The 23,437-nt window shown below is 36.9% G+C and overlaps 1 protein-coding gene across 1 annotated transcript in view; it reads right to left on the reverse strand.

The window, feature by feature from the left end:
• Positions 1-23,437, reverse strand: part of Teh3 (tipE homolog 3 phospholipid transfer protein) — a 31,297-nt gene that overhangs the window by 4,099 nt on the left and 3,761 nt on the right. The gene's annotated exons all lie outside the window — the stretch shown is intronic.

Consider the following 23,437-nt stretch of genomic DNA (forward strand, 5'->3'; position numbering starts at 1 on the left):
TTTACATTTCGAAGAGGGCGGGGTACCTCCCCTATGCCCCTATTTTTAAAAACGCTATTTTAACAAAATTGACAAACGTATCGGAAATAGGGTATATATTTTGTTGAATTTCGGAGGGGACGGGGTACATCCCCCATGCCCTACTTTTTTTTAAGAACTGTATTTTAACAAAACTGACGAACGTATCGATGAGAAAATTAATTTGCGAGACAATGGTTGTTGTGTCTCCGGTCCTAGATACTAATTTGCGGCCTAAAGACCCGACCACGCCCACTTTTTTAAATAGCTCATGTATTAAAGACTTCTTAACCGATTTTCTTGAAATTTTCAGAGAATCTACGTGTCCGTTTCCCAGACCATGGGTACATATTTTACCCTTAAGACCCGACCTCTCCCACATTCTTAAATATGTTACAAATCAATGGAAATACCAGATGTTATGCATAACGAAGCTTTGGTCTTATTGGAAAGCAAGTGTATAGATCAGAATACAATATATTGATAGCTATAGCTTCATCAGGTATATAAAATAAATTATAAGAAGGTGGAAGGATGACACAATCGGGCCTTAAGTTGCCACTGGACATTTATTAGAATGAAGGACACACATGCAATATTAAATAGAAGTTATCATCTGGGACGAATGTACGATGGCACATAGAAATTCCCTTAAAGCTTTAGATCGATTCTTGAAGGATTTAAGAAGCAATTCACGTTTAGATTTCAGACAAACACTTCCTGTTATACTATTCTACCAGAAAAATAAGGTAAGGTAAGAAAAGGTAACATAAAACTGTTTTATGGGCCAGCAATGCGGACCGGGTCGGCTAGTTGAATATATACCACCCGGCTAAGATGAGATAAAGACAGCAATAAACCGGCTGAAGATTAATAAGGCAGCAGGAGCTGATGGCGACACGCTGATAAAGTGTATGCATCAGCTAGTTACCTCCATCTGACAGGAAAAACGCGTACCCGACGATTGGAACCTGAGCATCCTGTGTCCAGTCCATAAGAAAGGAGATAAGACTTTATGCTCCAACTATAGGGGCATAAGTCTTCTCCCTATCGCCTACAAGATAGTGTTAGGGATATTCCGCGAACGACTAAAGCCCGTGGTCAACGAAATAATTGGCACTTTTCCAAAAATTTTGTGTGGGAGGTACTAGAAGGAGAAGCCTAGTCTATATTTGAACCTGATCTATGTCCCGTAGATATATTACGATATGAAAAGTATGGACCAAATCAGTTACTGCCTGCGAGAGTTATCATGCGGACCATTTTAGCAAAAAAAAAAATACTTTTATGGGTGAGGTACCTAAGGGAGTGTACCGATATGGCATATCTTCGAACTTAAACTAAGTTTTTACAAAATATTATGAACGTCAATTTTTGGACCGAATTGGCTGATCCGTTCGAGAGTTATCGTACGCTCCAGGCACTACACATGCTGCCATAGGGTTTTTTGTTTACAAATTTCTGGCTATTTTCTCAGGAAGAATGGACTTGCCCATAAGAAAACTTATATCGTCGTAATGGAGGCAGCGAATACAAGTTGCTACAACGAAAACCCGATTCGAGAGCAGGTCCCAAACTAAACCTTTCCGAAATTTTGTGTGGAATGTACCGGAAGTATTGGACCGATAGAGTCCATATTGGAATCTCAGCTATGTCTCATAAAAATATTACGATGTTCAAAGTATAGACCTAATCAGTTACTCCCTGCAAGAGTTATCGTGCGCACAATTTTTCGCAAAAATTTCCAAAGGATCCTCGAACAGACCTTGAACTGCACGTAAACAAAAATGTTGAACTTTTTTGAGTGGACCGATATGTATATATATAAGTTTGGACAAAATATTTGGAGATGCAAAGTTTGACCCAGATCGGTTACTCCGTTTCGTTAACATGGCATGCGTTGTGCCATGTTAACGAATAGTTTTTAACATAAGTGGGAGAGATACCGAAAGGAGTGAACCGATAAGTACCATCTTGGAACTTTGTGTGAGTTTGCAGAAATATTATGACATGCAAAGTCTGGAACAACCCAGTATCTAGTTCGAAACTCGAAACCAGCCTCTACATATAGTAGTCGTGGGGTTTTTTAAAGCTTTCGGTTCATTTTCACAGGAAGTATGAACTTGCCCGTTTAAAAACTTGTACCGTCGCAATAGGGGTGCTGGGGGTTGGAAAAAAACAAAGCGATTTGAGAGATGGATCTTGAAAATTTTGATGTTGACTGGCAGGGGAATCGAACCCACGACATTCAGCGTGCAAGGCGGTTGTGCATACCATTGCACCACTTATACTTACTCGTATATGATTGATAATATGCCATATACTCGCTCTCATAAGATTACTATTTATGTCTTTGGACATTTATGGATGAGGGTATAAGAACAATAAAATAATTTTTGCTGACAAATATTCGGGTTTTCAATATATGCTACTTTGGTCTATATATACCGTTATAAAAGAAAACCCACCTCTCGTCAAACAAAAATCACGCTCTACCAGACACTAATAGTACCCGTACTTAAATATGGATCTGAAGCATGGATATTTACGAACGCAGATAAGATAGAACAACGATTGCGTTGTCTGGGTCATATCAATATGAAAGCCCAGAAAAACAAGTAAAAAAGTATGAGTTGGCTTTGCCGACAGAGATATACCCTCAGCCTATATGTATCAAAACTTTCATCTACGTACAGAACTTGGTGGCTCTTTTTGGAAATTTGAACTTGCCGACAAAATGTGGATTAGGGTTAAAGTTCAAAATGTTGCGGAGGAGGTACTGGAAGGAATGGACCGACATAGTCCATTATGGAAGTTGATCTTATTTTGGACACTGGACACTTTAGTGGGTCACAGTATAACTTTTGGATCAGTATACCAGGAAGCATGGACTTGTCCACGGAAAACATAATCTTGCTGTAAACAGGACCACAACGAACAGCATCCGTATACATTTCCCAAGGATCTTCGAACAGACCCTAAACTGCACTTCGACATAAATGTTGAACTTTTTTGGGGGAGGTACCCTAAGGAGAGGCAGAATATTAAATGTGGGCAGAATATTAGGAGATCAAAAGTTTGGACCAAATTGGTTGCCCCGTTCAAGATATATCGTGCATACTATTTTGTGGCATTTTTAATGTTGGCGAAAATACCGATATTGCCTTCGAACTGAAATCAAGTTTGGACAAAATATGACGAACCCAAACTTTGGACCAAATCGGTTGTTCCGTTCGAGAGTTGTCTTACAATCCAACCTCTACACACGGTGTCATAGGGTTTTTTTGCACTTTTCAGGCTATTTTCTCAAAAAGTATGCCGGCGTAAGAAGCACTGTATGCAACTTGCTTCAACAGAAATCAAAGTGATTCGAGAGCGGGCCTTAAAGAGAATTTATCCGAAATTTTGTGTGTGAGGTAACCGAAGGAGTGGACAAATATAGTTCATATTCAAACCTGATCAATATCTGGTAGACATATAAGGATGTGTAAAGTATGGACCAAATCGGCCACTCCATTCAAGAGTTATCATGTGCACAATTGTTCCGAGCATTTTTGAACTTTTGTGGGGGAGGTACTTGATTAATTAAGTTTGGACAAAATATTACGAAGGCCAAATTTTGAACCGAATCGGCAGATCCGCTGGAGAGTTATCTTGCGCTCCAATCACTACACATAGGGGATTTTTGCAACTTTCGGGCTATTTTCTCAGGAAGTATGGATTTGCCCTTTTTGAAACTTGTACCGTCGTATATGGGGCAGTGAATACAAGTTGTTATAGCAAAAATCAAAGCGATTCGAGAGCAGGTCCTAAACTGCACTTTTGCGAAATTTTGTGTGGGAGGCACCCGAAGGAGTTGACCGATTGAGTTCATATTGGAACCTTATCTCAGTCTGGTAGAAATTTCACGATGTGCAAAGTATGTACCAGAGTTATTGTGCGCACAAATTTTCCGAACATTTTCGAACTTTTAAGGGGAGGTACTGGAAGGAGTGGACCGATATAACTCATCTTCGAACTTAAACTAAGTTTGGACAAAATATTACGAAAGCCAAATTTTGGATCAAATCGGTTCATCCGTTCGAGAGTTATCGTGCGCACCAGCCAGCCAGACATACAGGCAGACTGACGGACGGACATTGCTCAATCGACTCCATATTGTCTAAAACACATTTCGTCCAAACATACTTGGGGTCTAAAACCAATATTTCGATAAGGCACATTTTGTCCGTATGAAAGTGTATATACCCTCGTTAGCATAAATGCTGAGGATATAAATATCACTTTTACAACGATGTGAAGTAGGTTGTTATAGGTGGTAATGCATCCCTTTTTCCATTTTTTGTGCAATCACACTACAGGTCGGAATTTTGATCGGATCCTCACGATATTTTCGGTGTTGATGGGGTTTTCAAAGAGAAAGAAGCCTGTTGATGGTTGGCGTACATAACACTTTTCCATTTTTTTATTTGAGTTGTACTGACGATGCACTTAAATGCTTTTCAACAAAATTGACCTGTATTAATGAAGACATTCAGAGCAAAGGCGCTAAGCTATCCCAACTTAAATATTTTGAATTTTACCAGTCAAAAGCTTATGCACAGGGGTAGTGGTGTAGGATATCACATAGGCGGCCCCGACCCGACTATAGCCTTGGTTCACTTGTTTTTTAATCAAAATAGAGACGACTCATCTTCAAAAATTATTGTATTGATAAATAAACAAAAAATGTTTCCGGAGTCGAGATATTTTTTCGACTCAAACTCCGACTACAGCAAAATTGCTCGACCATATACGCCCCAAAGGAAAGGCCAAAACTTCGATGAAAAGAACAAGTGGAAGATAATATCACAAACAATCTATTCCTATTTCAGTTTGTAGGACAAAATGATCTGTTTAGAATATAAAGGCATCTAAACCATAATATTGTACCATAGTATTGTATCTATATACCGGTATTGACACAGTATAACATCGAATAAACAATCAGGCATATGAAATGGAAATACTTATAAGTTAAAACATTAAGATGTAATGTAATGTAATTATACATATAAAAACATTATGATTTATCTGAAAATTCAATTAAGGATATGACAACAATTCTGGTGGACAATAAACTGAATTACATGTCTTTATCACCAATAATAATATAATAATAACTTTTATCTTTTTATTATTCAAATTAAAGTGTATTTTCCATGACCAGCTTCTTTGTTATATGTATATCTGAAATTCATAAAAATTGAAACTTAACCGTTGAAACTTAACTTAATCCTGTGAAAGGTGTAAAAAGCAGAATTTAGATATTTAAAGCTCACTTATTTGTAGGATCTAATGTTCCTACGTTTTTTTTTTCAAATCAATTATATCTATTTGTAAACTAATAGGTTATTTATGCGCCGAATTGTGATTTTGCAAAATATAATCTGGATATGTAGAATATTTACATTTAAAAATCTATCGATGCATTCTTCCTGCAATAACAGCTTGTTGCTAAGAAGTCTGTACTTATCAATACATATTATTTTAATATATTTTCTTAGAGACTATTGCATGTTAAATTATATCAGAAAAAACAAACTAATGTACATGTAAAATATGTACCTATGTATAAGATAAACTAGTATAAGAAGCATATTCTTTATTTAGTACAATAGGCCAATTTATCATTTTGGTAAACATTTGTCTTTCTCAAATGAGAATTTAGCAATTTTGTAATACTTGTAAGCAGCATATTTAGGAGATAAGCAGTGTAATGGCATAGTAAAAACTTAATACTCAAATTAATAGAATATTTTGACATAAGTGTTTCTAAATTAACTTTCAGAAAATGCATCTAAGCTGCGCGTATATAAATAATTGCAAAAAATTAAAAGTCACTGCTTTAGAATTATTTATTTATAGACAATGACTTACCCTTTGTCTAGGAAATTAATAAGGTTTACATAGTTTTTACCTTTTGTACTAAACAAAAAAAACTTAGTTATTCTGAAAGAGAAAGCTCATCAAATTGATGATTATTATGGCCAGATTTAATATTTCTTTAATTTAAGTTTAATATTAGGTACTTCAAATTTTAAATATATAAAAATGTCGTTATAAGAATTATCTTAAGAAAATTCAAACAATTAAAAAGTTTTTCAATTCAATTGAAATTTCATCTAATATTATATACATAAATCTACTTAAATTTATACCCAAATCGAAGAATATTATTAAATTAAAATTCTAAACGAAATGGCTTTTTAAGTACACAGAAAAACATTTAGCCATTTGATAAAAAAAATTCAAAGATTCAATCAAAAACTTATCGATTTTCCGGCGACAAAAAAATTGTCATATTGACAAAATTCGATAAAATTATTTGATCACAAAATAAAAATACAACTGATAAAATATTTCATATATTGGCAAACATTTTTATCAAAATATTCCACATATTCCATTTTATCAGTTCAATATAAACAACCCAGCAAACCAAATGTCGGATGTCCAGAAGCAATTTCAGAAGCAACGTTGTTCAGATTTCGTCCCGATTTCTAAACGATTTTTCGGAGCGGAAATAGTTCAGATTTTGTACCGATTTCGCTCCGATTTCGGAACAAATGTCGGAAAAAATTTTCCTTTCCGAATTTCCCAAGGATTTTCTTCAGATTTCGTTACGAAATCTGATCGAAATCGATACGATGTCGCTCCGACATTTCGTTCCGAAATTATGTCAACCACTTCATACAACTTTCGTTAAGATATCGTTACGATTTCGCATCAGACATCGGACGTATTATCCGAATTTTGTTCCGATTTCTTTAAGATGTCGGTACGATTGATTTGCTGGGAAGTAAGTTCGGCCGGGCCGAACTTGTTATACAACCTACCACAAGTTGTATTGAAGTAAAATGGAATAATTAGTTTCCTTTCGTGTATGAAGAAGACTTAATACTAAATTTCATCAATTTCGGTAAAACAATGTGAGGCACCATTCTATGGGGGCTATTTCAAAACGTCGATCTATACCGACAAATTTCTGACGGAAAGTTTTTAGGCTCAAAGAAGACTAACCCCCAGTTTTTGTAAAAATGTTTATTCTTCTCACACGAATTGTCAAATTTTGTAGATCGATTTACTCGCCTTAGCGCAAATGTAGAGCGCTGATTTTTAAATGAGGAATTCTTAGCTATATATGGAACTCATTTACGAAAAATAAAATCTTTATGTCATCTGTGGGCTGAGCTATGGATGCCTAAATTATAACGAAAATAGACGAACGAACAAAAATAAGTTACAAAAACTGGGGGTAAATACCAAATTTCCTATATTTCGGTAAGAGAATGTGGCTAAAACTAAAACAGTACCGAAAATCAAGAAGTAAGCTTCTATGGGGATATAGGAAGACGTGGACCCATGCTGATAATACTCTTCTGGAATATTTTATAACTCTTGGAAGACGAAATAACGAATTTCAGCCAATTCTGTTGGATATTGACGTCACAATCTTCAGTATTACGAAAATCCGGAGGTACCGTTCTATGGGGGCTATATCGAAACGTGGACCTATATCGACGACTTTTAGTCAGAAATTGGGCAATTTGAAAGCGTGGACCTGTACAGAAATATTTCTGGCGAACAGTTTTATATCACACTGAAGACTAAATACCAAATTTCAGCAATTTTGGTGGAATATTGAAGACACAACCTTCAAAATACAAAAAATCGGGAGGTAATTTTCCATGAGGGCTATATGAAGGCGTGGACCTATACCGACAAATTTAAAGGGGAAGTTTGAAAATCCCCAACGAAGTTTAAATTTCAAATTTCAGCCATTTCGGTGGAATATTGAGGCCACAACGTTCAAAATACCGAAAATCGGGAGCTACCGTTCTATGGGGGCTATATGAAGGCGTGGACCGATACCGACAAAGTTCTGGGGGAAAGTTTAATACCACCAACGTAGACTAAGTACCAAATTTCAGCCATTTCGGTGTGATAATGAAGCTAAAACATTCAAAATACCGAAAATCGGGAGGTACCGTTCTATGGGGGCTATATGAAGGTGTGGACCGATACCGACAAAATTATGGGGGAAAGTTTTATACCCCTTAAGAAGGCTACGTAACAAATTTCAGCCATTTTGGTAGGATAATGAACCTAAAACCTTCAAAATACCGAAAATCGTGAGGTACCGTTCTATGGGGGCTATATGAAGGTGTGAACCGATACCGACAAAATTCTGGGGGAAAGTTTTATACCCCTAAAGAAGACTACGTACCAAATTTCAGCCATTTTGGTAGGATAATGAAGCTAACATCTTCAAAATACCGAAAATCGGGAGGTACCGTTATATGGGGGCCATACGAAGGTGTGAACCGATACCGACAAAATTCTGGGCGAAAGTTTTATACCCCTAAAGAAGACTACGTAACAAATTTCAGCCATTTTGGTAGGATAATGAAGCTAAAACCTTAAAAATACCGAAAATCGGGAGGTACCGTTCTATGGGGGCTATATGAAGGTGTGAACCGATACCGACAAAATTCTGGGGGAAGGTTTTATACCCCTAAAGAAGACTACGTACCAAATTTCAGCCATTTTGGTAGGATAATGAAGCTAACATCTTCAAAATACCGAAAATCGGGAGGTACCGTTCTATGGGGCTATATGAAGGTGTGGACTGATACCGACAAAACTCTGGCGGAATGTTTTATACCCCTAAAGAAGACTACATACCCTATTTCAGCCATTTTGGTAGGATAATGAAGCTAAAACCTTAAAAATATCGAAAATCGGGAGGTACCGTTCTATGGGGGCTATATCAAAACGTGGACCGATATATCCCATTTTCAATACCAACCATCCTGCAAGTAATAAAACATTCTGTACCAGACGGACAGACGGACATGGTCAAATCGACATAGAATTTTATGCTGATCAATAATATGTATACTTTATAGGGTCTCCGACGAATATTTCGATGTGTTACAAACGGAATGACAAATTTGATTATACCCTCCATATGGTGGAGGGCCCCCCGTGCGCCCCCCGAAATGGTTTGGTCGAACAACATTTTTTAAGCTACTGTAACTAGTTATTAAATTTTTTCTTATAAAAATGTTTGTATATTTGAAGATTTAAATTAAAACTTATATTTTCTTAAGTTTCTGAACAGAAAATGTACATCATTAAAGTTTTGTAAGAAAATATTTTAAAAATTTTTCTTTGTAAGGTATTTTTGAGAGAAACTTCCAATAAAATCTGAATTATTTCTTCATGTCATATCATACCACTATCAAATGCTAATTCCTTAATTAATATACCCCATGTCTATTATTTATTCGAACTGTATAGAGCTCTCGAGGCTTAAAACTCATTCGGTTATAACAAAAATAACGAGTTCAGTATTATGGGAATGGAAATATATAAAAAAATCTATTGAATAAAATGTATGAAGGGTCGGTCCTTCGTGGACTACATATTGAAAGCCAATTAGAAATTTGTTTTACTGCCATCGTCAAAATTTTGTTATTCAGTTTTAGACAAATTTGCTGCTAAATAGTATGAGATAATGAAGACAAATGAATTTTTGTGCCTCACTTGATTTTTACTTATCATTACCGAAGTATAACTGTAACCTCAGACTTTAGATTACGAGATTATATACACTAAGATTGTATCGTATAGATTTCATCAAAATAATGATTTAAGACTTCACATATGTTTGGACGATATTCGTTTCAGCCAAGATGGAAGTACTTACCACCGTCCGTCCGTCTGTATCTCTGTTTGTGTGGCAGGTTGGAACTCATGATAACTCTCGGTCCAAGTTATGGATCTCGTAATGTTTTGTCCAAATTAAATTTAAGTCATATCGGTACCTCCGCCATAAAAGTTCAAAAATGTTCACTAAAATGGTCGAAGGGACTAACCGATTCGGTCTAAAATCGAACCTAATATGGTTCGCAGGATTACTTCCAAAAATACATCAAGGTCCAAGAGAATATGTTTGGACAACATCTTCAGGTATCTTATACAAGTCTGACATAACTGCAGTTTAAAGACTGTTCGATGATTTTTTGGACATTTTGTAGTCTGGTTTACAGCGATATCCTACTTTTCGTGGACAAGTTTATGCTTCCTGACAAAGCTCAAAATACTACGGTGGCCAACTAAAAAGCTTATGGGCGCGGTAACTATCGAGAGGAGTGTCTCTCAAATAATTATTAGTGAATAATTATGTGGGGTTCAATAAGGATCTACTGTTATTTGTCAAAACTATATGGAACTAAGTCTATCAAAGTGTTTGTCATCGAGTCCAAAAACTTCTAATCGTACAATTAAGAAAACAAATTATAACGCTTCTTTTGTAACATAATATTAAAAGTAAAAATAATCCTGGTATCAGAATCTATCTCTTTCGGTAAATAACACTGTGCAACATTTTTAAGGTAATCTTGTGCAAATAATTTGAAGTGAGGATTTTTTGAAAGTACAGACCCAAAGTACAAAAGCCCTAGTTCCGTTTTGTTGAGTCAGATACAGCTTGGATTTTATGGCCCCATCTAACATTGTTAAATATCGACTTTTTAAAACAACTAGGGCTATATCTCTGAAACCAATGCAAATCTTCTTCTGACCTTCGCAGCAAATTTGTAGATAAGGGCCAAAATAAAATATTTGGAGAAATGAAAAAAAAAATTAATTTTATAATATATCTAAAAATGCCATAATTTGTTAACATTTCGCACCATATCTCAAAAACTGTTAAATTTTTCTTAATGTTTTCATTTGGAAACATATCAACGACAACGACAGCCGATATTCTTAAAAATTAGGCTAAGATCATCGAAATAGTGAAAATCTTGCTATAGCAAAGACAACGGCAATTCTTTTTGGTTGTAAAATTCTGCGATAAACCATAACGTGGACCTGTATGATTAAACACTTCAATATACTTCAATAAATTTTACATGGCGACATTGCCGAACGTGTCTATTTTCAATTCTAAATATCCTACTCTGTAAATATTTAAAATTGTATCCTTAGTCCCAATTTACATTAAACGATTTTTCTTGCGGCAATTTATCTCGTTCTCTTTTAAACTTGCCTCTTGCGTTTATACAGGCAATTCTGTTCTCAAAACAATGAATATAATGTCAAAAACGAAAAATATAAAAGGAATTGCCTGAAAATTGCCGGTACGAGCAATTTTTTTCAACTTCCATACCCCTAAAGTGTCTCTCCTACAAACTGAGACTTGCCGTAAGTAAACTCGCCTAATGTAAATTGGGACTAAATATTATGAATTCTTTATATTGAATTTGTATACTTTGTACCATTATTTCATATAAAATATAGAATAGAATATGTGCCAAAATTTCCAGTCCATCGGACAAAAATTTACCGAGATATGTGCTTTCGAAGGGAAACATTTATTGTGTTTTGTATGTAGCATACATAGAAATTAAAACGTCTTTTCCTCGAAGTGGCACTTTGTATGTTTTTGTGGGACTATTGTACACATAAATCAGGTGCTTAACATAGAGAGTCTTTAAAAAACTGCTGACGGAGCCAGAAAAAATATCAATTTTGTACAGTGTTTTGTTTTTGTTAAAATCGAAATTTTGATTTTAACTGTTCAACATTTTTAAAAATTAATTTTTTTAATTCCTTTTCGATAGTGGACAAGATTATTAGGTTATTAGCTTCGTAATGATCCCACAAAAATATATGCTGATCGGTTTATTCTTTTTCAAACTACAGTGAGCACCGCAAACTGCTTTAGTAAAAACAGTGCTTTATAAGCATTTGAAAGTAAGATTTTTCAAAAAAAAAAAAAAACAAAAAAAATAGATAGTAACTTGAAGTTTAATAGATTTTTTATAAAAAATGCATGAAAATGGCTTTTCTCATGCTTATAAGTGGCCATAACCCCTTAAAATAGCTTTACGTAACGCTACACAACATTTGAATTTTTCATGATTTTTGGTCAAGTTGTGCCCCCCCCCCCCCCCCCCGAAATGAAATCCTGCGTACGTCCCTGCTGATGTCTTTGTATGACAGATACAGGTCGTGGTTCATACGACATCGATATTCACCGTCAACTAAGATTGGCCCGTAGATCTTTCGAAGATTTATTTCTCTCAAACACACCAGACACTGCGTTATCTGCTTGCGCAAGTACCCAGGCTTCGGAACCATACATAAGCACGGGTAGTGTTTTGTTAGGCGTGTTTTTTTAACTGCTTACTTAAGCCAAAGTAGCATTTGTTGGTCAATACAATTCTTCTTATTTCACAACTGATGGTGTTTGTTGTGTTTATGGCCATGCCGAGGTAGATGAGGTATTTTACTACCTCAAAATTATAGGAATCAATTAACACTTTTGGTCGGAGCTCTATGGACGCATTGCGCGTCGACACCATCAGCTTGGTCTTCCCGCCTTTTATAGCCAGACCCACTTTTGCAGATACTCCTTCCACCTTCTTAAAGGTATGACTTACTTCTTTTTCTGATCGGCCCATGGTGTCTATATCGTCAGTATAAGCAAGTAACATGTGAGGACAGAGTATTAGTTAATGTCATTTTACAAAGCCGAATGAGCTTTGCGCGGATTCCAAATTCGACATAAAGGTAGTATGTGTCGATCTGCATAACTTGGGTCTTCTCCAGGATTTGCCATAGGATAAATATCTGGTCAATGCTTGATTTGGCAGGTATAAAGCCCGTATGGTCCAATTGTTTCGTTGACCGTCGGCTTTAATTGTTCGCACAGTATCCCTGACACTATCTTATAAGCAACAGGGAGCAGACTTATGTCCCTGTAGTTGGAACACACAACCTTGTCTCCCTTCTTGGGGACGGGACACAGGATGCTCAGATTCCAATCGTTGGGTACGCGTTCTTCGTGCCCCATGGGACTAACTAGCTGAAGCATAACTAGCTGGTAGGCCATCGGCTCCTGCTGCCTTATTATTCTTCAGTTTGTTTATTGCTGTCTTTACATCATCTTGACCGGGCGGTATACATTCGATACCATCTTCTGGGGTTGGATTTGTGTTATCTTCGTTGCTAGTATTGGATACCAACAGTTTGCAAAAATACTCTTGTCATGTCCTGAGCACACTATCTGCATCTGTTACCAAATAACCTTGCTGGTCTCTACAGGAAGATGTTCCTGTACCAAAGTCGTCAGTTTGATGTCTTACTCTTTGGTAGAACTTTTGGGCCTCATCTTGGCTCCTGTACATCTGGATTTTTTTAAACTCCCGCTTTTTCATTTCTCTCTTTTTCCTGCGGAAAAGATGTTTCTCTTCCCTTCTTTTCTCCAGATACCTCTCTCATGCGCTACGCGTTGCTACTGATTGTAGAGTAGCCCTATATGCCGCATTTTTCTCTTCGGTAGCAACACGACACTCCTGGTCATACCATGGGTTCCTAGGTGAAGTTATATCATGTATCCAAGTATGGATTTTGCGGCTATTTACATGGAATGGTCAATACTTTGCCCTTGTGCTGATATGTTATCGGGAGAAGGTGTGCTTTGAGCTGAGTGGAATATGCTGTGGCGATCTGTTGTGTTTGCTGCGTAACGATGTCTAACTTTCGTGTTGTGTGTGCTCGTACTTCGTTTGCCACATTTAATTTGGTACGTACCTTTGATGCAAAAAGGTTGTGGTCCGAGTCTATGCTCCCTCGATGAATTTCTTCCATTTATCACAGAGTGATCAATTTGATTTCTTGTTTTTCTAATCTGGAGACAACCAGGTGCCCTTATGAATGTCGAGTTGCTTAAATCTGATGATGCTAACTACCATGTTTTGCCGCTGCGAAGTCTTATCAACCTCATTCCATTGTCAGATGTTTCACGGTGGAGACTGAATTTTCTGACTAATAATTAAAAAATATTAAATTATTAAATTAAATTAAATTAAAAATAATAATTGTTCCACAAAACATCCCAGAAGGGACAAGCGGGACTTCTTTCATATCAATGAGTGCACCCCGATTCATATTAACTAAGTGATATGTGACCTACTGTTTATTGCCGAGTCTACACGGCGTGTCTTACGACACCATTTGTAGAGAAGTTTTACAAGGCTGACATACTCAGGAAATGTGGCTACCATTACTGAGGGGTAATTTGCCCCCGTTGAAAACTTGATGTTGCCTGGTCGGGGAATCGAACCGCAAACCTTCTGAGTGCAAGACGGGTGTGCATACCACTGCACTACGGTGGCACCCACCGACAATTGGGCCAAAAATATTCAAAAATATTAATGTAATGGACAGGGCAAATGTCATATGTTTCGTCTAAGCGCTCGTAAAATATATCTTTGGTCTGTTCGTCCTTGTCTTCAGTGGGAGCATGGGAGCAAATAAAGCTGATGTTGAAGAATGTTGCTTTTATTCGAATAATAGCTAGTCTTTCATTGAATGGGGTGAAGCTGGAGACCAGATGTTTTAACCTCGTGGTAGCTATTATACAGTGCGTCAACTTTAGGTGTTGTTGTGACGCTTCTCCCAATCCATCGTATTTCCTATATGGCTGTAATGTCAGCCTTGTACATTTCAATTACATCTGCCAATGCGTAAACTGCACCTTCTCTATAAAGAGTGCGACCATTCCAGGTGGGAGCAGATTCGCAGATCATGGTTCTTAAAAACGTTTGCGTGGGTCTTAAACTTTAGAGAGGTTTGTTTTTCTTTTTCTTTGTTTTTTCATAGTATGTTGCTTTTTGCAGGAATGGGTAATTAGCCCAACGCCCAACCCAAGTTTTTAACGTTCTTATAGGTGAACGAGCGGCACATGTTAACTCACAAACTTTAACGGTGTTAGAGACAGCTCGCCAGGTGACACCACCGGGAGGTTAGTGTTCACTTAAGATGAAGAGGGACCAAGAAAAATTCTGGGCTTTGCCATGTTAAAGCCGGTCAGGAGCGTTAATTGGTATCATTCATCCGCTACGTCACCCTTGGAAATATTAAGAAGAACAAAATTAAGACCGGTATGGCCTTTCTACTTTCTTCGTGAGTTGACATTTAAACAGCCAGGCATACAGACGAACTGAATGGAAATGTCCACATCCACTCCAAATTATCAGAAGCGGATTTGTAGTCTAAATTTCAATGAAGCACATTTCTAATCGTGGCAAAGTGCAGATACCCACTGTAGCCATAAAGCTTATGGTACAAAAAGATGTATGACCACATTCATATTTTATGCGCATTGTAATTCATTTAAATTTGACATACTGTGTAGAATACATACATTTACATGTGTATATAAACTGTTAGAAAATATACCCCACGTATTTCTTTCAATTCAATTAATATCTATTCCATTTCTTTGCCTTTGAATAAATTATGATTTGTATCTGAGGTGTATTCATCATAAATTATCATACATATTGTTTTGATATTGTTGGCGCAGTTCTTTATGAAATTTGCAATGGCAAATAAATTTAGCATGGCGAATGTTTCGAATTTTTGAACACTTGAAAAGATTACTCTTTACCACATATTCATCAAGTTTTAACTAGCCATCTGCACAATGTGTGTTGGGCTTGGTATCACACCTTGGTATGTTTATTTTATATTCCTTTTTAGCATCGTGCGTTTTTCGGGAAATGCCGAAATTGGAACCTTTCCCTTTGAAGAAATCCCTTAAGAAAGCGTTACTTAGTTTGAAGACAGGATATGTTTAGATATTCGTTTAGCTTGTTTCTGGTGTTTAAGTTGTTTGTTTTGAAACATATCATATATCCAAAAATATACACACACATATGTGGCGTTTTCTTCTAATATCAAATGTTGAATCATTAATGATTACACGTTCTCAACAGACGATAGAGGGAAGGAAAAGACTACAACACTAACACACAATGGATATGGATAATTTCAAATATGTATCGGTGTGTTGGCAAGAATCCTTCTTTTCAATGTCCTTTTTTACAAGGCTAAAATCGTGTGTTGTGGTGGTGGATGGCGTGCGGAGTTTAAATGTTTTTTTCTTCTGCTTCAACGTTTTTTTATTTAATTTTGCAACGTGTTTTTCGTTGACTGACATACATCTGTACGTTGTTTTTTATTTAATATTGCGGCATGATTTCGAAATAACTGACACGCTACTGCTGCTTTGTTTACCCTCTTTGTGAGTATTTTTGTTTTTGTTCAAAGCAAAAATGAAAACTGTGACATTACTGCCTGTATTTGAATACAAAACTCCCTCCTCCCCTGCCACATGGTATAATTTGAAGAGTTTCTTCTTTTACGAGGTTTTTGGGTTTTATGCCATGTGCCGAAAATGGAGTATGTCACCAACACACATAATATGTACGTGTGTATATCTATGAAAAGTAAATATATACAGATATTTTACTTTTGAGTTTATGGTTTTTGTTGCCTAACTACTTATGTATGCTGATCTTTTGGCAAAAAACTATATCTTCGATATACATACATGTATGTATGTATAAAAATGAGTAAATAATTTGTTATTTTTACATATAAAATCTTGAGTAACAAAACCAAAACCAAGTTCATGTTGGATAAATAATATATTGGAATTCGAATTTATTACTCATACGCATACATGTACAGTAGTGTGAACCAAAAAACAAAAATTTTATTTATGCCCTCAGCATTTATGCTAACGAGGGCATATACACTTTCATACGGGCAAAATGTGCCTCATCGAAATAATGGTTAGTATGTTTGGACGAAATGTGTTTCAGATAATTTGGAGTTGATTTAGCCATCTCCTTCCGTCTGTCTGACTGGAGCGCACGATAACTCTCAAACGGATCAATCGATTCGATCCAAAATTTGGCTTTCGTAATATTTTGTCCAAACTTAATTTAAGTTTGAAGATAAGCCATATAGGTCCACTCCTTCAGGTACCTCCCCCACAAAAGTTCAAAAATATTCGGGAAAAATTGTGCCAGATCAGGTTCGAATATGGACTATATTTGTCCACTCTTTCGGGTATCTCCCCCACAAAGTTCGAAAATGTTCGGAAAATTTATGCGTACGATAATTCTTGAAGGGAGTAACCGATTTGGGCCAAACTTTGCACATCGTGAAATGTCTACCAGACTTAAATGGGGTTCCAATATGGACTCAATCGGTCCACTCCTTCGGGTACCTCTCACACAAAATTACAGATAAGTTCACTTTAGGACCTGCTCTCGAATCGCTCTGATTTTTGTTGTAACAACTTGTGTTCACTGCCCCCCATACGACAATACAAGTTTCATCAGGGGCAAGTCCATACTTTCTGAGAAAATTGCCCAAAAGTTGAAAAAACCCCTATGACACCGTGTGTAGTGGCCGGAGCGCCAAATAACTCTCGAACGGATCTGCACATTCTGTCCTAAATTTGGCCTTCGTAATATTTTGTCCAAGCTTAGTTTAAGTTCGAAGATAAGCCATATAGGTCTACTCCTTCAGTTACCTCCCCCACAAAAGTTCAAACATGTTCGGAAAAATTGTGCGCATGATAACTTTTGAAGGGAATGGCCGATTTAGCCCATACTTTACACATCCTAATATATCTACCAGATATAGATCAGGTTCGAATATGGACTGTATTTGTACACTCCTTCTGGTATCTCCCACACAAATTTCGGATATATTCACTTTAAGACCTGGTCTCGAATTACTTTGATTTTTTATTAATTTTCTCGTTTAGAGTTAGGCTTGATGATCGGAAATTATTTGCAAGTGAAAAGCCAAGGACTCGAACCCACATAATCACCAAATTACGTTACCTGGTTTCACTGGTGGTAAAGCAGATCTTCGGACGTATCGACTATGTAGTGGCTTCTCTGTCCTAGAACGTTTCATTTTTCAAATGCAAATGTGATTGATTTTTGTTGAAGCAACTTACATTTGTTGCCTAAATTACGACAGTAAAAGTTATTTCAGGGCCAAATCCATACTTCTTGAGAAAACAGCCCAAAAGTTGTAAAAACCACTATGGCACCGTATGTAGTGGCTGGAGAGTTCGAACCGAATATTGCGTTCGTCCCCACTTTGTGTATCGTAATATTTCTTGGACTATTAGATGAATATTTGAAGGTGGTGCTTATAGGTCCACTCCTTTCGGTACCTCCCCCAGAAAAGTTCGAAAATTTTCGCTACAATGTTACGCGCGATATCTCATAAACGTAGGAACCGATTAAATCTAAACTTTTGATCTCTAAATATTTTGTATTGGTTCAAGTGTAGGCCCGATCCGATCCGATTTTCAATTTTTTTGTTTGAAATCTTCTTTTAGGCATAATAATGAACTAGTAAAGTTTTTTCGTAATTGTGACATTTCGAGAATTTCCTTGAAAATGCACCTTTGGCAGCCTACAAATTACTATGGAAACAAAGATCGCTAGGTTGGCACAAATTAACATTAACCGATCGCCATGAAATATAATATATAATGTTTTTTTAATCAAAAGGAAAAAAATCAATTTTTTGGTTACTCTAACGTACAATTGCGGTCATCGTATAACTTTTGGGCCAGTATGCCAGAGAGCATTAACTTGTCCACGGAAAACATAATATCACAACGAACAGCATAGATATACATTTTCAAAGGATCTTCGAACGGACCCTAAACTGCACTTAGACACTAATGTTGAACTTTTGTGGGGAGGTACCCTAAGGAGAGGATCGATGGACAAAATTGGTTGCCCCTTTCTAGAGATATCGTGCATATCATTGTAGTGACTTTTGTTAAATACAGGAAGGGGCAGTACCGTAAATTGTGGACCAGTAATGCTCATCTTCGAACTGAAACTAAGTTTGGACAAAATATGAAGAAGCCCAAATTTGGACCAAATCGGTTGGTCAGTTCGAGAGTTATCGTGGGCTCCATTCACTACATATGATGTCATAGGGGATTTTTACACCTTTCGGGTTGTTTTCTCAAAAAGTATGGACTTGCCCTGAAAAAAACGTTTGCCGTCGTAACTGAGTCAGTGAATGCAAGTTGCTTCCACAAAAAATGATTCGAAAGCAGGTGTTTAAAGTGAACTACTTATTGTGGGAAGTACCCGCAGGTGTGGATAAATAAAGTCCATATTCGAACCTGATCTATATCTGGTAGAAATTTCAAGATATGCAAAGAATGGACCAAATCGGTTACTCCCTTCAAGAATTATCGTGCTTAAAATTTTTCCGAAGATTTTTTAACTTTTGTGGGATAGGTACCTGAAGGAGTGGACCGATATGGCTTACCTTCTAACTTAAACTAAGTTTGAATAAAATATTACGAAGGCAAAATTTTGGACCGAATCGGCAGATCCGTTCGGGCGTTGTCCTGCGCTCCAACCACTACAAATGGTGTCATAGGGATTTTTTAAACTTTCAGACTATTTTCACAGAAATATGGATTTGCTCCTAATGAAACTTGCACCGTAGTATGGGGGGCAGTGAAAACAAGTTTTTACGGCAAAAGTCAAAGCTACTCGAGAGGAGGTTCTAAACTGAACTTTTCCTAAATGTTGTGTGGGAGGTACCTGAAGGTGTTAACCGATTGAGTCCTCATCTAATTTAACGATGTGCAAAGTATGGACCAAATCGGTTACACCCCTCAAGAGTTATCGTGCGCACAAAATTTCCGAACATTTTCGAACTTTTGTGGGGAGGTACCGAAAATAGTAGACCGATATAACTCTTCGACCTAAAACTATGTTTGGACAAAATATTACGAATGCCAAATTTTGGACCGAATCGGTTGTTCCGTTCGAGACTTATCGTGCGCTCCAGCCTGCCAGACAGACAGACGGACGGACATGGCTAAATCAACTCCATATTGTCTGAAACGGATGTCATCCTTGGGGTCTAAAACCATTATTTCGATGAGGCACATTTTGCCCGTTTGACAAATAAAGCACGAACGGACACAAAAGGGAAGCTGCAATCATATTTCACACAACTGGTCAATAACATATCGCCCCGATATCATATCAGCACAATGGCAACGTATTGCCGACTCCAGGCAAACAGCAGAATAATTCATACATGAAGACCTGAAAACCCTACCAAGAAACCCATGGTATGACCAAGAGTGTCGTGCTGCTACCGAAGAGAAAAATGAGGCAAACAGGGCTCCACAATCAGTAGCATCGCCTAGCATACGATATGGTATCGTAAGAAAAGTAGAGCGGAGCAACGTCTCTTCCACAGGAACAGGAGAGAAATGGAAAAGTGTGAAACATCAAACTGATGACTTTGGTACATATACCCCATCATCGAACTTGGCCTGCCTGCAAACAAAAAAAAAGGATCAGCCCCAGCTTTCCCAATTCTTTCGGATGCTAAATTGATTACATCTAACGGACTGCCAGGCATAACTAGATGAATTTAGAATTTTACCCTGATGAAGAATATATACCAGGGTTATGACTTTTTGACATTTTTTCTCAAAAATTATTTCCTGTAGTGAGAATGAATGAACTTTTGCCTATTAATGCCTAAAATAACATTCATTCTATTTTAATATAAACAAGTAAAAAAGCGTTAAGTTCGGCCGGGCCGAGCTGTTCATACCCTCCACCATAAAATATTCTAAACTAAAATGGAATAATTAGTTTTCATTCCTGTCCCCAACTTTAAGTGTATACGTTAATATGTCAGATAATGTACATAAAATGCTTCATTCGGTGGGCTAGAAATTGGGAGGTACCTATATAACGGTTATAATAAAACATGGACCTATGTTGACAGTTTTTGATGGGAGCCTTTAATGTCAAATAACTCCTAATTCGGTTAAAAATTGTAGCTAGAACCCTCAAAATACCGAAATTCGGTACATAACGTGGGAACTTCAAATGTCATTAACAGCTAGTTCGGAGGTATGTAGGCTATACGAAAATATTAACTTAAATGAACAATTTTTGTTGCCTTTTAAATTTCAAATTACAGAAAGTTCGTCTAAAAATAAAGCTAAGGTACGGAAAATCGGGAGGTTTGTTTTGGGGCTATACCAAAACATTATACTATATACTACATATACATTATACACTATACCGATTTTCGGTACTTTGAGGATTTTACTTAAAATGTTTAACCGAACGTAGAAACATTTTAAATAAAATCCTCAAAGTACCGAAAATCGGGAAGTATCGTTATATTGGGGCTATGTTGTAAATTGTTGATGCTGATGTGTGGTGACCACTACAACCTTCAAATGTCAAATTACAGTTAGTTCGGTTAAAAATTGTAGCTAAAATTGCCAAATTACTGAGATTTGGGAGGTACCGTTATATGGGAGCTATATCCGAACATGGACCTATGCTGAAAATTTTTGATGGAGAAGTGTTGTGACCACTAAGAACTTCAAATGTCAAATTACTACTAGTTCGGTTTAATATTGTGCTAAAATCATCAAATTACTGAAACTCGGGAGGTACCGTTATATGGGGGCTTTATCAATACATCGACCTATCTTGACAATTTTTGATGGAGAGGTGTGGTGACCACTAAGAATTTCAAATGTCAAATGTTCAAATTACAGATAATTCGGTTAAAAATTGTAGGTAAAATTCTCAAAATACCGAAAATCGGGAGGTACCGTTATATGGGGCTATACCAAAACACGGACCTATGTTCATAATTTTTTCGAATATAAGTTTTTTAGTCACTAAGAACCCTAAATATCTAGTTATAGCTAATTCGGTCTAGAAATGTGACTTAAAAACGTCAAAATACCGTGAATCGAGGGGCACCGTTATATGGGGGCTATACCAAAACGTGGACCTATGTTCACAAGTTTTGTTATATAAGTTTATTGACATGTAAGAACCATAAATGTGAGATTATAGCTAATTCAGTCTAAAAATGCGACTTAAAACGTCAAAATACCTGAAGTCGGGCGGTAACGTTATATGGGGGCTATTCCAAATCATGGACCTATGTTGACGACTCTTGGTGGAGAAATTTCACGACCACTGGGAACTTCAAATGTCAAATTACAGCTGGTTCGGTTAAAAATTGTACCTAAAATTCTCAAAATACCGAAAATCGGGAAATACTGTTATATGGGGGTTACACCAAAACATGGACCTGGGTATAGCCCTCATATAACGGTACCTCCCGATTTTCGATATTTTGAGAATTTGTGATTTGTTTAGAAGAGTCGCCTGAGGTTACGTTTTCCTCCCGACAAAGAAGTCATTTATGATCAGAAAATGAGCTCATATTCCAGCTTTTTAATCATGCAGTCGGATCAAAAAAGACTCGAATTTGATTAAAATTTTCAAAAAATACTGGCTGGGTAGTTACAAACAAACTACACAACTTTATTATATACGTTTCATACCACAATCAGCAGTGTATTCTTGTTGTTAACTACGAAAGTCGACAAGAATCTAAACATAGAATATTCAGTAGAAAAGTATCAGTCGGGTTTGATAATCTCATCTGAAATCCATTGGATAAACCCCCAGTCCATGAGAAGTGAGACTTTCATCTAAGGACAGATCGAACGTATTTAGGGTCTTTTAAGAATTTTGTTGCCCTTTTTGGACTTGCCTTAGAAGTTAAACTAAATTTGGACAAAATATTAGGAGATTCCAAGTTTGGACCAAATTGGTTCCCCACGTTCAAGAGATATCGTGCACACCATTTTAGTGATATTTTTTTAAATACTGGGGGAAGTGCCGGAAGTTGTGGACCAGTATTGCCCATCTTCGAACTGAAACAACATTTGGACAAATATGACGAAGGCCAAATTTTGGACCAAATCGGCCAGTACATAGTGCCATAACGGTTTTTACACCTTTCGACCTGGTTTCTCAAGAAGTATGGATTTGCCCTGAAAAAAACTTTAACCGTCGTAATGGATGCAGCGAATGCATGTTGGTTTAACAAAAATCAAAGTGATTCCAGAACAGGTCATAAAGTGAACATATCCGAAATTGTGTGTGGGAGGTACCCGCAGGTGTTTACAGAGGTAGTCCCATTCAAACCTGATATATGTCTGGCAGATACGGTAGGATGTGTAAAGTATGGACCAAATCGCTCACTCCCTTCAAGAGTTATTGTGCGCACAACTTTTTCCAACATTTTTGAACTTTCGTGGGGGAGGTACCTGAAGGAGTGGACCAATATGACTTATCTTCGAACTTAAACTAAGTTTGGGCAAAATATTACGAAGTCCAAATTTTGGACCGAATCGGCAGATCCGTCCGAGAATTATATTGCGCTCCAACAACTACACACGGTGTCATAGTTTTTTTTTTGTTTTTGCAACTTTCCGACTTTTTTCTTAGGAAGTATGGACTTGCCTCTGATGAAACTTGTACCGTCGTATAGGGGACAGTAAATATAAGTATTAACAACAAAAAGCGATTCGAGAACAGGTCCTAAACTGAACTTTTCCGAAATTTTGTGTGGGTAGTACCCGAAGGAGTGGACCGATTGA

This window comes from Musca autumnalis, unplaced genomic scaffold (assembly GCF_047663935.1).
Source record: "Musca autumnalis isolate F117 unplaced genomic scaffold, ASM4766393v1 scaffold_4, whole genome shotgun sequence".
Classification (NCBI taxonomy): Eukaryota; Metazoa; Arthropoda; class Insecta; order Diptera; family Muscidae; genus Musca; species Musca autumnalis.